The sequence below is a fragment of the Lonchura striata genome, chromosome 29, assembly GCF_050655825.1.
Source record: "Lonchura striata isolate lonStrDom1 chromosome 29, ASM5065582v1, whole genome shotgun sequence".
Lineage (NCBI taxonomy): Eukaryota > Metazoa > Chordata > Aves > Passeriformes > Estrildidae > Lonchura > Lonchura striata.
In genome coordinates, this window is record NC_140731.1 from 5,360,791 (window position 1) to 5,373,839 (window position 13,049).

At 57.1% G+C, this 13,049-nt stretch overlaps 1 long non-coding RNA gene across 1 annotated transcript; it reads left to right on the plus strand.

The window, feature by feature from the left end:
- Positions 1 to 1,687: 1,687 nt before the first annotated feature.
- On the plus strand, positions 1,688 to 3,440 carry LOC146765031 (uncharacterized). The gene is made up of 2 exons (XR_014950389.1): positions 1,688 to 1,814; positions 2,696 to 3,440. It is a non-coding gene; the product is annotated as an uncharacterized LOC146765031 (long non-coding RNA).
- Positions 3,441 to 13,049: the final 9,609 nt, after the last annotated feature.

Genomic DNA, 13,049 nt, shown 5'->3' on the forward strand with positions numbered 1-13,049 from the left:
GTGGGGCAGGGTCAGGCTCTGGGGCAGCAGCATCCCTGGTCTCTGGGGCCGTGTCAGGTTCTGGGCTGGGTGTCAGGGTGGTTATCCAGGTTAATCTTCCCTTGTCTCTCAGTGCCAAATAGAACAGGGCTAACAGCAACACAGCCCCTGTATGATATCATTGGTATTTGGAGTGGATCTGAGCCCTTCACAAACTGGTGGGGCAGCCCCAAAGAGATGGTTAAAGGCTTGGGAGAAAATTTCCCCCGGTGTCATTTCCTCACAGTAGGTGCCATTATTAAAGTAACCCCAAAAGCACACAGTTAGTGTGTGATAGCTGTGAATCCATGTGCCTGCTTCCCAGAGGAAGTTAAAGATCCTGAATTCTTCCCCTTATTCACCCATAAAACAAACCAGAGAACAGCCACAGCAGCCTTGGCTGTAGGAGCCGTGTTTAGATCAGGGCCTGCAAATGGAGAAATGCAGCCACGGTTCCGTGCCACCCAAACCAGGGCAGGCTGGAGCACAGGGTGCCGCTTAACGAGGTTTCTGTAGCAGCACACAAAAATCAAAAATTGGATTACTCAAGAACTGTTATTCCCTTTTTTGTTTCTTTGCCTTCGAGCTACACTTTGGGTGCCAAAATCTGTCTTGGTTTGCAAAGACAGGAGTCTGCTAAGGAAGGCAGGAGCCTCCCTGAAATGGGGAAAAAAATAAATGTAGAACCCCCTCCCTGTAAATTGCTATAAATTTGAAGTTAAGGGCGACTCTCAGGCAAAAATATGGGAGCAGGAAAAACAGTTCTTTATTAGGGAAGAAAACTAAAAGATAAAATAAACAATGCAGTGAACCAACCTCTAACAGATGGCAATTGAATACATCTTGCCTTGCAGTCTAGGACAACAACTTATTCAGCATGAATCACATCCATTTACCACATGCCCCTTACCGACAGATATTGCCCACCTGGGGCTGACATGCCAAAAGTTTTTTAAAAAATTATGCATTTTTTCATAATTAAAATTTAATTAAATCTTAATAAACGAATACAATTAATTAATTTTAGCTTAATAACAATTAAAATTTAATTTTGCTTATGCATAAAAATATTATTAAATCTTTTATTATTTCATTTTAATGCTTCTATAAAAAAATCTCTATATGTGTTTTCTAACTAAAAACTTATTGGTCATTGGTTCTAAGTAACACAATTCCCTTCATTAATTCATTGACCACTCTTGGCTATTGATTTTGCCCTCTTTATTCTAATTTTTGTTTATTTGTATTATTTTTGTCATAATTTCTTATCATTTTCACAGGCAGGGTAAAAGCGGCCACTTTGGGGCCCACGGAGACATTTCTGGGCACATTTGGGGCAGTTTTGTGTCTGGGGAGGGAATTCAGAGAGAACTTGAGGGTCTGGGGGACCCCTGGGGGAGCCGGGCGGGCGCTTGGAGGGGCACTCAGGGATCCTGAGGGGCAGTTCGGGGTCCGGGGGAGCACTCGGGGGTCCGGGGCCCTGGAGGTCAGCGAGGGGAATTTGGGGCCCTTCGGGGTCCGGGGGAGCACTCGGGGGGCTCGGGCGGGGCTCGCTGGGCGCGGGGGCTGATGGGAGTTGTAGGCGCGGATACAATGCGGTGTAACGGGGCCGCGGAGCATCACGGGAGTTCTAGGCGCAGCTACAGCTGCTCTCGGTGGGGCGCGGGGCATGACGGGAGATGAAGTCACGGCTGGAACAGCGCTGCCCGTGCGCCGCGGAGCATGACGGGAGCTGTATCCCGGAAGTGGCTCGGACGCGGCGTTTGGGGTCCGGGAAGGCCTCGGGAGACACTTTTGTATGGGGCAGATGGGGGCGGATACTGGAGGGGGGGAGGGTGTCTTTGTAGAGCGCGGGGCATGCCGGGCGTTGTAGTCCCGGCCCCAATGGGGCTCTATTGGGCTGCGGGGCATTATGGGAGTTGTAAGCAAAAAGAATAGACGCCGCTGACTCCAGGCACCGCCCCCAAAGCCATGATCCCTGACGCTGATTGGTTGGGAGCTGTGATGGGCGGGAGCCTCGGCAAATGGGAGGTGGCAGAGGCGGGAACGGCCATTCAACCCCTCCAATTCCTCCCAGCATAGCCCAGTTCATCCCCAGTACAGCCCAGTACAGCCCCAGTGCCCCTCCAGTCCCTCCCAGTACAGCCCAGTTCATCCCAAGCACAGCCCAGTACAGCCCCTGTGCCCCTCCAGTCCCTCCCAGCACAGCCCAGTCCCTCCCAATACACCTGAGTTCATTCCCAGGCCCTCCCAGTCCCCCCAGTGCCATCCATATCCTGCTCCAGTGTCCCCCAGTCTTCCCCACAGCGTTCCCGCCCATTGCGTGGCAGCGGCGCAGACGGAATGTCCTGCGGCCCAAACCTCCTGCTCCTGCCACACAGCGCCAGCCTTCTCCCCTCCTCCTCCTCTCCCAGCACGGCACAAATTCCAGCTCGGAGGAGGCTTCCCCAGAGAGGGCTGTGGCTCCTGTCTCAGCCCAAGTGTCCCTGCAGAGGAACTGGGCATCTGTCAGGCACTTCCACAAGCTCAGGGTTCCCATTTCATGGGGAATCTGGGATGAAAATGGCCTTTTTCAGAAAGACAAATGCAGAGGAGATGGATTAGAAATTATTTGGGAAAAGTGACCCTTCTTCCAGACAAAGTTCACCAAGTCATTGCCTGCATTTCTCCTTTTCAGGTTCTTACAGTCATCTCCTGAAAGGTCCAGATTGTTCTGGTGCTTTTCATGAACTGATTGAACTCTTGATAGATATCAGTGCATGAGATGTGGAAGCTTCTAAAATGAACACAGAAACAAACTCCCTCTGTCAGCCCATTTTCATCTTCTACATCACTTTCAAGCTGTCCATAGGGATGTTGGAATGATTATCACAGAGCTCCCCATTTCTGGCTGCAGGCTCTGGAGATTCTTTCTCTGCATTCAGTCAGGCTTGCATTCCCTGACAATTCCTGGTAGCCCATCATGGTTTCTTAGGGCAGAACAATAACAGTGAGAATCTCACCAATGGCCCAACTGCCCAGCCCACAAGGAAAAGAAAGAACAAGTTGTAAAATTCTTCAACTATTTGTCCCACTTTTCTGCAAGAGTCGAGCTGCACACACGGTGTGGAAAGCCAAGAGAAGCTGAAGCTGGTGGCACATCTTGTGACAGAAGCTGCTCAAAGCTTCCTTGTCCTCCAGCAAAGGTTCTTGGAAACAGCAAACAGGACTGTGGAGAAGATTCTAGGAAAACGGAAACAGCTTTTAAGAAATGAAATGAAAATGGAAAGAAACAATCCAAGATGTTTTTCTCTGTTTATTTTTAGGCTACCCTTTTCTATCTTTCACTACTTCTCCTTCCCACTAATTGCAAATGGATCTCACTTCTAAGATCCACGACTTGGCAAGTTTTAGACAGTGTAAAATACCATGAGCTTCACACAGTTTGCCTTCCCCTGGTTTTTTTTTTTTTTTTTTTTTTTTTTTTTTTTTTTTTTTTTTTTGGATATCAGTGCTAGGGACTAAGTGCAGTTCTTGGGTCAGGTACAAATTCAGCATTGAGGGAATGTGCTCCAAGAGTGTTTGACCCTCAGCAGGGACAACGCACAGCCGTGACCGAGGGGATTCCTGTGCCCCTGAGCAGGAGTCCAGACTCTGGGTCTGGGCAGGACACGGCAAAGTTCCCGTGTTTGGACAGGCTCAGGGGCTGCCCCGGGGAGTGCGGGGCTGGGCGTGGGGGCGAGCGGGCAGCGGACACACGGACACGGGGACACACGGACACAGGGACACACGGACACAGGGACACACGGATATGGACACACGGACACAGGGACACACGGACACGGGGACACACGGACACGGGACACATGGACACAGGGACACATGGACACGGAGCTTCAGCTGCAGCGGCAGCAGCGGCAGCGAAAGCAGCGAAAGCAGCGAAAGCATCCGGCGCCGGGGCGAGCTGGTGATGAGCCGGGCCAGCGGCAGAAGCCGGGCCGTGCCGGGCGGGGCTGAGCCGGGGCCCGGCAGGGTGGGAGCTGCCAGGACGCCTGGAGGGAGAGCGGGCGTGGGGCCAGCGCAGGGCGCAGAGCATCCCGGGCTGGCTGAGGGGTTCCCGACCCCCGGCACGGCATCAGCCCCACTGACGGCATCGTGCTCCTCCCGCAGCCCCACGGCACCAGCGCAGCCCTGGAGATCGTGCTGCTGGACAAGGTCTCCTCTGGCTGTGCTGGTGTCATTCAGCTCCTGGAGTGGCTTCAGCTCCCCGACAGCTTTGTGCTGGTGCTGGAGCATCCGGAGCGGTGCCAGGACCAGTCGGGTTTCCTGGCGGAGCGGGGGTTCCTGCCGGAGGAGGAGGCGCGGGGGCTGCTCCTCCAGGTGCTGGAGGCCGTGCGGCGCTGCCCCAGCTGCGGGGTCCTGCACAGGGACATCAAACCAGGGGACATCCTGCTCGACCTGGCCACCGGGCAGCTGACACTGATCGACTTTGGCTGTGGCACTTTCCTCCAAGACACAGCCTACACCCAGTTTGCAGGTGAGCCCTGCCAGGGGATGCTCCTGGGCGTTTCATGGCCCAGCCGAGGTGCAGCACCGGGGCTTCCCCTATTGCAGCCGGGATGGGATTAATGCTGGAGCCAGGTTGATTTGTGTGGGGTGTGAGGGGGCCAACTTCCATCCCTGCCGACAGCCTTCAGCACCCACTGTGCCCTGGGCTGGGGCTGGAGCTGGGGCAGCCAGCCCGACAAAAGCCCTCATGGGGGTAGCAGAGAGGGGGTCTGACCCCGTGCCCAGACGGTTTGGTGTGCAGGTGAGGAAGGGCTTGGACTGCTGTGCTCCCCTTGTTTGCCTTGGCTTATTAACATTTTGTGGGGCCATGCAAGCACGGAGGAGAGGGGGTTTTCTCCACTACTGGGTGAGCTTTTCTTTTGTGTGTCATGGTTGTGCCTTCCCAGGGCTTCTGCTGCCCTCTTCCAGCACCAGTGGCTTCTTTTCCAGCCCTGTGTCTGTACACAAGTCCCAGGTGCTGGCGAGAAGGCAGCGGTCACACCGTGTGCCACTGGGGCAGCCCCCGCATGCCCAGGGGTGCTGGGGCCAGGCTCTGGGAGCAGCAGCATCCCCCTGATGAACTGTCTGTGTTCCACAGGAACCCTGTCCTACAGCCCACCAGAGTGGATCTGCCAGCAACGCTACCATGGCGAGGCAGCGACAATCTGGTCCCTGGGCCTCCTGCTGCACCACCTGGTCATGGGGAAGCACCCGTTCAGGAGGGGCCAGGAGATATCTGGGGCAGATCTTGTTCCCAAGACGGCTCTCTCAAGGTGGAGTCTCATTGCTGGGCACAGGGGCAAAGCCAGTGCTGGGAGACAGCAGCAGCTTGTGAGCATCTCACTCTGGCAGCTGCTGAGGAGGTGGCACATGTCCTGTTCTCCTGCTCTCCTCCAAACAGAGAATCCATGGGGAAGTTTAGGCTCAGCTCTGGGCACACCCAGCATGGCCTGGGCATGGGAACAGGGGGCAACTTCTCCAGCTGACTGGTGGATTGCTGGTTTCTCTCCCCAGAGTGCCAGGATGTCATTAAGAGGGGTTTGTCCATGCAGCCCTTGTACAGGCCATCCTTAGAAGAGCTTTTCCGTGATCCTTGGGTGCAGGGAGTTCCTCTGCCCTAGAAGATGGGAGAGATCCAAGTGCACAGTTAGATCCAGGGGCCTGGCAGGTAACAGCTCCACACATCTCTTGGCACTCAGTGGCAAAGCTAACCGGACAGGTTTTGTCCTGCCTGTAGCTCTAAGCAGGGGTCAGCAGAAGGGAAGACGCAGCTCTTGGGCTGGAGCTGAGCTGGAGACCTGGTGTGGCAAGCACTGGGGGCCACCATCCCCCTGGTTTTGCTTGCCATGGTTCATGGATGGCTGGGGCCCTGGGCAGAGCCCTGACAGCCTGGTCTGGCCCAGGGAAGGAGAAGGAACACCTGGAGAAGCTGTCCCAGGTGGGGCTGCTGCTGCTGGGGACAGCGAGGACAACACCAAGGATGACAACCTCTTGCACCACCTGACCACCGGCAGGCTGAAGATGATGGACTTTGATTCCGACATCTCATTCAAAGTCAGGTTCCACAGGGAATTTGCAGATGAGTCCACACACAGGGGGATGCTCCCAGATTTGGGCATTGCACAGCCTGGCTGGGAACCAAAGGTTTCCCCTTTGCTGGGGCAGATGCAGCTGATCCTTCAGTTGACTGCCAGGCTGCTTTTGGCAGGGCTGGGGGCAAGGGCTGGGGTGGATATGAAATGGGAGTGGGATCCTGGCCCTGACAACAGCCCCCAGCACCCACCGTGCCCCGGGCTGGGGCTGGGCTGGGGCAGCCAGCCCGACACAAACAAACCTCCATGGTGGGAGCAGAGGTGGGACTCCAGACCCTGTGCAGGGGCTGCTTTGCTTTGCAGGCAAGGAAGGGCTTGGGCTGCTCCACTGCCCTTGTTTGCTTTGGGATCACCATGGGGGCAGTGCAGGGGAAGAGAGAAAGCCTGTGATTCCCTCACCCATGGTGGGTTTTTCCCTGGCATGCAGGGGTTGGGCCTTCCTTAAGGCCCTGACAGAGGTAAGATCTTTGACCTTTTTTCTTGTTCCCCTTTTTGTCTGTAACCTATTTTCCATAATTTGATGTTTGTTTTTCTAGAGGAAGCGTTCCAGGTGGGGCCCAGTCTGGATCAGGAAGTGCTTGGGAGCAGCTGCGGCGTGGATGGGCCGTGCCCTTGGAGAAGGCTGAGGGCATCGTTTGGGAGCAGCTTTTCTTCCAGCCGGGGATGGCGTGAGGTGGGTCCTGTCTGCTGGGGATGGTGGGATCAGAGCTCCGGGGAGATGGCAGCGAGCACAGGAGCGTCCTGCTCTGGGCAGCTGCTGAGGGCTGGAGGTGCCGTGCTGGCTGCAGGCTGGGCACATGTCCTGCCCTCCTGCTCTGCTCCCAAAGGCAGCAGTGATGGGCAGCTCTGGGCACAGCTCTGGCACGGCCAGCATGGCCTGGGCACCGCGGGCGGCTGGGACAAGGGGACAGGAGCCTTCAGCTGACGGGGCTTTCTGGTTTCTCTCCTTGCAGCCGGGCTCTGTGGGTGCTGAGGCTGCTCTGGGCTCTGCCAGGGCTCTGCTGGAGCTCAGCACCGGGCCGCAATCAGCCAAAGGAGAAATGGGGTGCCCTGCAGCACAGACTTGCTTGAGCATTTCAGCAACACAGCTCAAGTTTGTGGGGTGTACACCTCCAAGGAAAAACATGGCACCACCCAAAAAATAAACTTGTTCAATATCTTCTGAAATGAAAACAATCTCAGATGACCCCAAATTACTTTTTGCAGCTTGCTCAAGCTGTAGCTCAGCCCTTCTCTGAACTGTTCTCTCCCCGACCTGCCTTTTACTTCCCAACTGCTCCCTCTTTTCCCCCAGAGAGTTCCCAGCCCATTCCAGTCTCCATCACACTGTTGCCTTCCTTGGTGCCCCTCACCATGAGGAAGGCCAAGCCCCAGGCTTATGGACTCATCCTGTCACTGGCTGAGGAGCAGCAATGTCTCAGAGGCCTGGTGGGATTTTAGTGTCATTGAGAGCTGCTCTCCAGCCCTCAGCTCTCCTCACTGCTGTGTTCCCACTCCATTTTCCTCGTCCTTGCAGCAGGATGAGCTCTGTGAATCCCCTTGAGCCTCCCCACTCTTCCCAGCCCATGCACCACCTCAGTTAGGCTGAAGCTGCAGCTTCTCTGTCTCCTCTGGCGCACCAGTGCAGTCCGCTGTGCGGGGAGCCCCAGCCCCAGAGCACAGCACTCAGCAGTGCATTCGGGGCTGGAGCAGCTGCCCTGCAGCCCTGGCTTGGCTCTTTGTGGCAGGGAATGCTCCCTGTTTGCAGCTGTCCCTGCAGGATGGCCCCAGGGCAGAGCCCAGCCGGGCTCCCACTGCAGCCCCTGAAGCTTGGGGCAGACAGTGGTCCCAGAGCTGAGGTTCACGGGGAGCTCCCGGAGCTGTGCCTCGCACTCTATTGCCGTGTGTCACCGCGCAGGCTGGCTTGTACTGGGTGAATGTACCAGCCCTGGTTTGACTGACAGGGGCCTGGCTCATCACATCTCTCCCAAGGCTGCAGGCATTCCCTAGGCCAGAATCTGAAGAGGCACAGAGATTAGACCAGTGAAATCATCCAGACTGCATTTTTCAAAGGCCCTTTAGAAGGAAGATCTTGAGAATAAACGTGCTGTTTGCCACATGAACATTGGGGTGAGTGGTCTCTTTGGCTCCAACCCATTTTCCTCCCCGAGCCAACGTTACCCACTCCCTCACACGTCCCCCCCGTGCCTTCCCACTGCCTTGTCCTGTCAGGGCTTCCGCAGCCCCTCATCCCTTCGTGGCCCTGTCCCCTCAGGGTCTCCCCCAGCCTGGCCAACCTGCCCCATCAAGAGGCACCTGGGAGCCCTCAGCATTCCAGGCAGCAACACACGGGCAGGAGGACACGGATGGCGCTTCCTGCCTGGGACAGGGCTTGTGGCCATCTCCAGGCACCGCTCTCACAGAGATCCCCACAGCTCCAGCCCCTGCCCATCTGCTCTGTGGGCAGCACAAAGGCTTCAGCAGAACCACCAAAGGCCAAGGGGCTTCTGGCCATTTTCCCTGCAACCCTGCATGCCTGGGCAGCTTGCTGAGCCCAGGAACCCTTTTCTCCCTCTTCCCCTAGGCCCTGCAGAGCCTGGGCAGCAAAAGAAAGATCCTGGGAGTCTGTCTATTACAACACATCCTATATTTCTATGCTAAAGAAAAACAAAAAAATGGAAAGAGCTATCTTGAATAAATGAAACATTCCTGCTGGCTCGGGTGGTCCCAGCAGACAGAGCCTCTGGGATCAGCTCTCTGCAGAGCTGCAGCAGCGCAGCCAGCCAAGCCCCGACAGACGAGGCCGTCTCCTCCATGCCCTGCAGAGCCGATCATGCAGGCTGTGGAAGCGGGAATATCGAGCTCTCTCTATTCCCTGGAGGACATATAACGTTTGAACTGCCAGGCTCGCAACAGCAACACTAATGTCATTGGCCGTGTCTTCTAGGGCTGAAAGAGAGAGGAACAGCGCCATGGTCAGTTCCCGCATCTGAGGGGACCCGAGGAGATCCCTGTGCCAGGGCCATCCCAGCCGGCTCTGGCCATGGCCAGCAGGGAGCAGGGACCAGCTGGATCAGCCCAAAGCTGCTAGCCACGAATCCCCCAGGTGCCCTGAAAGCTCTGTGTGCTCTGTCCACGCCGCCCCTGGTCTGCACAGGGAGCAGAGCCCTCCACAGCCGGGGCAGGGCTCGCAGCTCCCCCGGCAGCCCTCGCGTGCAGCCCGCTGCCCTCACTCACCCTCACAGATGAGCTGGAGCTCTTCCTTCCTCCCCCTCAGGTACCGCCCGGCCGTCCCTGGGAACACAGAGCCTGTCAGGCCCAGCGGCACAGCTCCCTGCCAGCGGCTCTGCCAGCCCTGTGCCCACACGCCCTCCTGGCCCGGCTCGTGGCTCACCCATGAACCTGACGGCCGCCTCTCGCAGGGGCTCCTGTGGGCTCTGCAGGTAGGGCAGGGCCCGGCGCAGGTGCTCGGCCACGCTGCTGCTGTCCTCTGCCAGCTGGAGAGAGCGACAGGAGGGAAGGGTTGGCCCCGCAGCCCCCCGGGCCGGGGCTCCATGGGCACCCGGCTCGGGCCGCAGGAGCCTGGAGCAGAGCCCGCGCGGCCTCGGGCTGCAGCAGCGGGCAGGGGCACAGCTGCCAGCCCGCACACCGAGCACCGCGCTCAGGGGCTGCTCCAGGCTGGGGCTGCGGCTTCCCAGCCCTCCTTACCAGGATCTCAATGAACCTCCACAGTTTCTCCTTCTTTACAGGCTTTTCAAGATCTCTCCTGTTCACGAATTTGGCCACACAAAGCAGGGTTTCCCAAGAAGCCTGGAGAGCAGTAGAGACACGGAAATGGCCCCACAGCCCAGGATCAGCATCCCTGTGCCAGGGCCAGGAGGAGGATGCAGCCTGCCAGGCGCCAGGGCAGGAGGCAGCCAAGCCCCCTCCCAGGGCGACAGCAGCAGCCCGTGAGTCCTCACCTCTGCCACACTCTGATTCTCATCATGGCAGTGGAAGAAGAGTGGGAGCAGGCTGTGACACACTTGTGTCATCAGGAGCTTTTTCTCTTCTTCCACTACAGTAGACAGCAAGGCTCGAAAGACAAACATGGCGATCCACTGCACATGCCAGTCATCCTGTGTAACAGGAAGGAAACAAGACCTTGGCATCAGCTGATTCTGGCCCACCTTGGCGCAGGCCTGCATCTCCACAGGGCACCAAGTGTCTGGGCAGCAGCCAGTGGCCGTGGCTGAGGGCACAGAGCCTTACGTGTTCAAAGAGTGGCAGGAGCACCTTAGCCAGCTGCAGGGCGATGGGGCTGGGTATTGGGGTGTCATTATCCAAGAACAAATCACTAAGTAGAACAATGCTCATCCTGACCACATCACTATCATTTTCCTGCAGGAGCTCCCCGAGGCTTTCGGTCAGGCTCCGCATTCTTTTGGCCTGTGCGGAACAAAAGTGTGTGAAAGGCCACCCTGCTGCCACAGGGCCTAGAGGCCAAAGGCCTGTCCCGCAGCCCTCGGGCAGCTGAAGTGGGAGGCAGGAGAGCTGGGAGCAGCTGACCCAGTGCCTGAAGACCAGCAACTGTGTTCCCCAGCACCACGCTGCCTGCACGGCTTCAGCTGCTGCCCCCTCCTTACCAGCGAGGGATTATCCCTGACCAAGAGGAGGGCTCTCAGAACCTGGCGGCGCATCTCTGTGTGCTCACTCAGCAAGTGCCTCGACAAGAGATCCATGATGCTGTCACTGCATGCACTCAAGTCCAGGCAATGCAGGACCTGAAAGGCACAGGGCAGTGACAGGGGACCCGGCCGGCAGGAGCCCAGAACCGCACAGGGCGGGGACCAGGCAGCAGCGCAGGGCGTGGGCACCATCCCAGGCAGCTGCGGCTACGAGAGGGCAGAGAGCTGGGAGGCAGCGCCGGCCTTCCGACTCACCTCCACAAGGAATGCCAGGGCAGGGAAGTGCCAGTACGGCATCTCTTTGCTGAGAAACTCAAGGAGACAGCATGAGATGCTTTTGCACAAGCAGGTGGATTCATTGTGCATCTCTCTGCAAGGAGGAAAATGGCACTAAGATGTGGCAGCAGCTCTCTGGCCTCAGAGAGAAACAGACAACTTTCCCAGGCATCGCCTGAGAAAGTCTGAGAAGATCAGAGGAAAGAAAGAAAAAACATTCTTATCTTAACATGCTGCACCTCGTATTGTGAACATGTGGTATATGTTATGGAGATTTGTCTACCAAAGGGTGCTTTCTTAATTAACTAATGGTGATAGTGTTTAGACTAGAAAACACATTAAATCTACCTATATCATAACTATCTATAAGAACAATGGGTTTCCTAATAAATTTAATTATTGATCAGACTTCTGCAATACATGGAGTCAGTGATAATGATTACCCGGCTGGGGGCCTGCTCCTACGACACTAAGACCCTGAGTCGGGGGGGGAAGCCCCTCCCAGGACAGACTGACTCAGTTCTTGTCTTTACCCCCCATCCTGCAGGGGGACTTGGGCCCTTTGAGATGTGGCTGCTACTGGGCACCCTCCTCTCCCAGCCTTTCCCAGTCTGCTTGGCTGTCCCTCGTCCCTCTGGCCCATGGCCATGGGGACTGAGTGGGATATCCCAGACACAGAGCACAAATGCCGGGAGCAATGGGGAGAAGGGGGTCTCACCTGGCCAGCAGACCCACGGCATAAATGTGGGTGTCAGCACAGAGCAGCGTGCCACAGCCACGCTTGTGTTCCATGGCCACCACCACATCCTCATAGTCCATTCGGGACAGCAGGGACTTCAGGGTGCTCACTGCAAACCTGAGTGCAGAGCAAAGCCCGGGTCACACTGGGAGCACTGGCTCCTGCCCTGGCCATGTGTCAGGGACAGAAGGACTGGGATGGAGCACTATTTGGGGCTAGTGGCAAGGCCATGTCCTTCGTGGCATCCCTTCCAGAACGTATCCACCTCCTCTGGCATCTCTTTGGTGCTGAAGAACACTTGGAAGAGCAGATGCACAAATAACTGCGGGAAATGCTCATCCACTATATCTGGGACACAGCGCTCCTGGAGGATCTTCCATATCACCACAGTTGCCTGCAAAGGACAAAGCCCCCCGAGGCAGCGTTCAGTGCCAAGGTGTCCGTGGGACAGGGCCCGAGCGTGGCAGGGAGAGGCCCAGAGAGCCACAGGGGGAGCAGCGGGCCTGGTGGCCCTGCAGCTGTCCCTAGGCCAGCTTTCAGGCCAGTGCCTGAGACAGGGAGATGCAGTAGGGGAAGGAGGATGGAGAACTGCTGGAGAGGTGGCCTTGGGGCCAGCAAAGTCCACTGGCAGAAACTCACAGCCAGGACAAAGACACCTTTTTTGTCCCCATTGGAGGTGCACATGCTGTGCTCTGGCCAGCTCCCCAGCACATCCAGGAGTATCTGCTGTGCCAGCTCTGCAGTCCAGGGTGTGCACATGATGCTCTTCCACATGGCCATGGCAGCTCTGTGGGGTTAGAGCTCCGTCTCAGGGGATCTCAGACACACACCGTGGCCTGGGCATCTCTAGAGGCCCGGGTTGACTGCCGGCTCTGCCTTTGCCCACTGCCCCTCTCCAGCAGCGGCCAGGCAGCCCAGCCCTGTGGGGACAGGCCCCTGTGGGACAACGAGGGAGCATGGCAGCAGGCTTGGGGCTGACATGCCAGGGCCTGGAAAGGGAGCAGCCAGAGGGCCCTGGGACTCTCTGTTGGTCAGAAACCTGGCCCAGGCTGTACAGGGCGATGGGTTGGGGTGAGCCCTGAGCCCTCTGGGCAGATGGGCCCCATACCTGTCACAGGATGGGGCCACACGCAGGAGTGTCATTACTGCCTCATTTGGCTGCGCTTCTGTGAGATACAGCAGGGCGTTGTCCAGCCTGTGCTCAGCAGAATCATTGGCCATGAGCCACTGGTGGATGTATCTCACCATGCC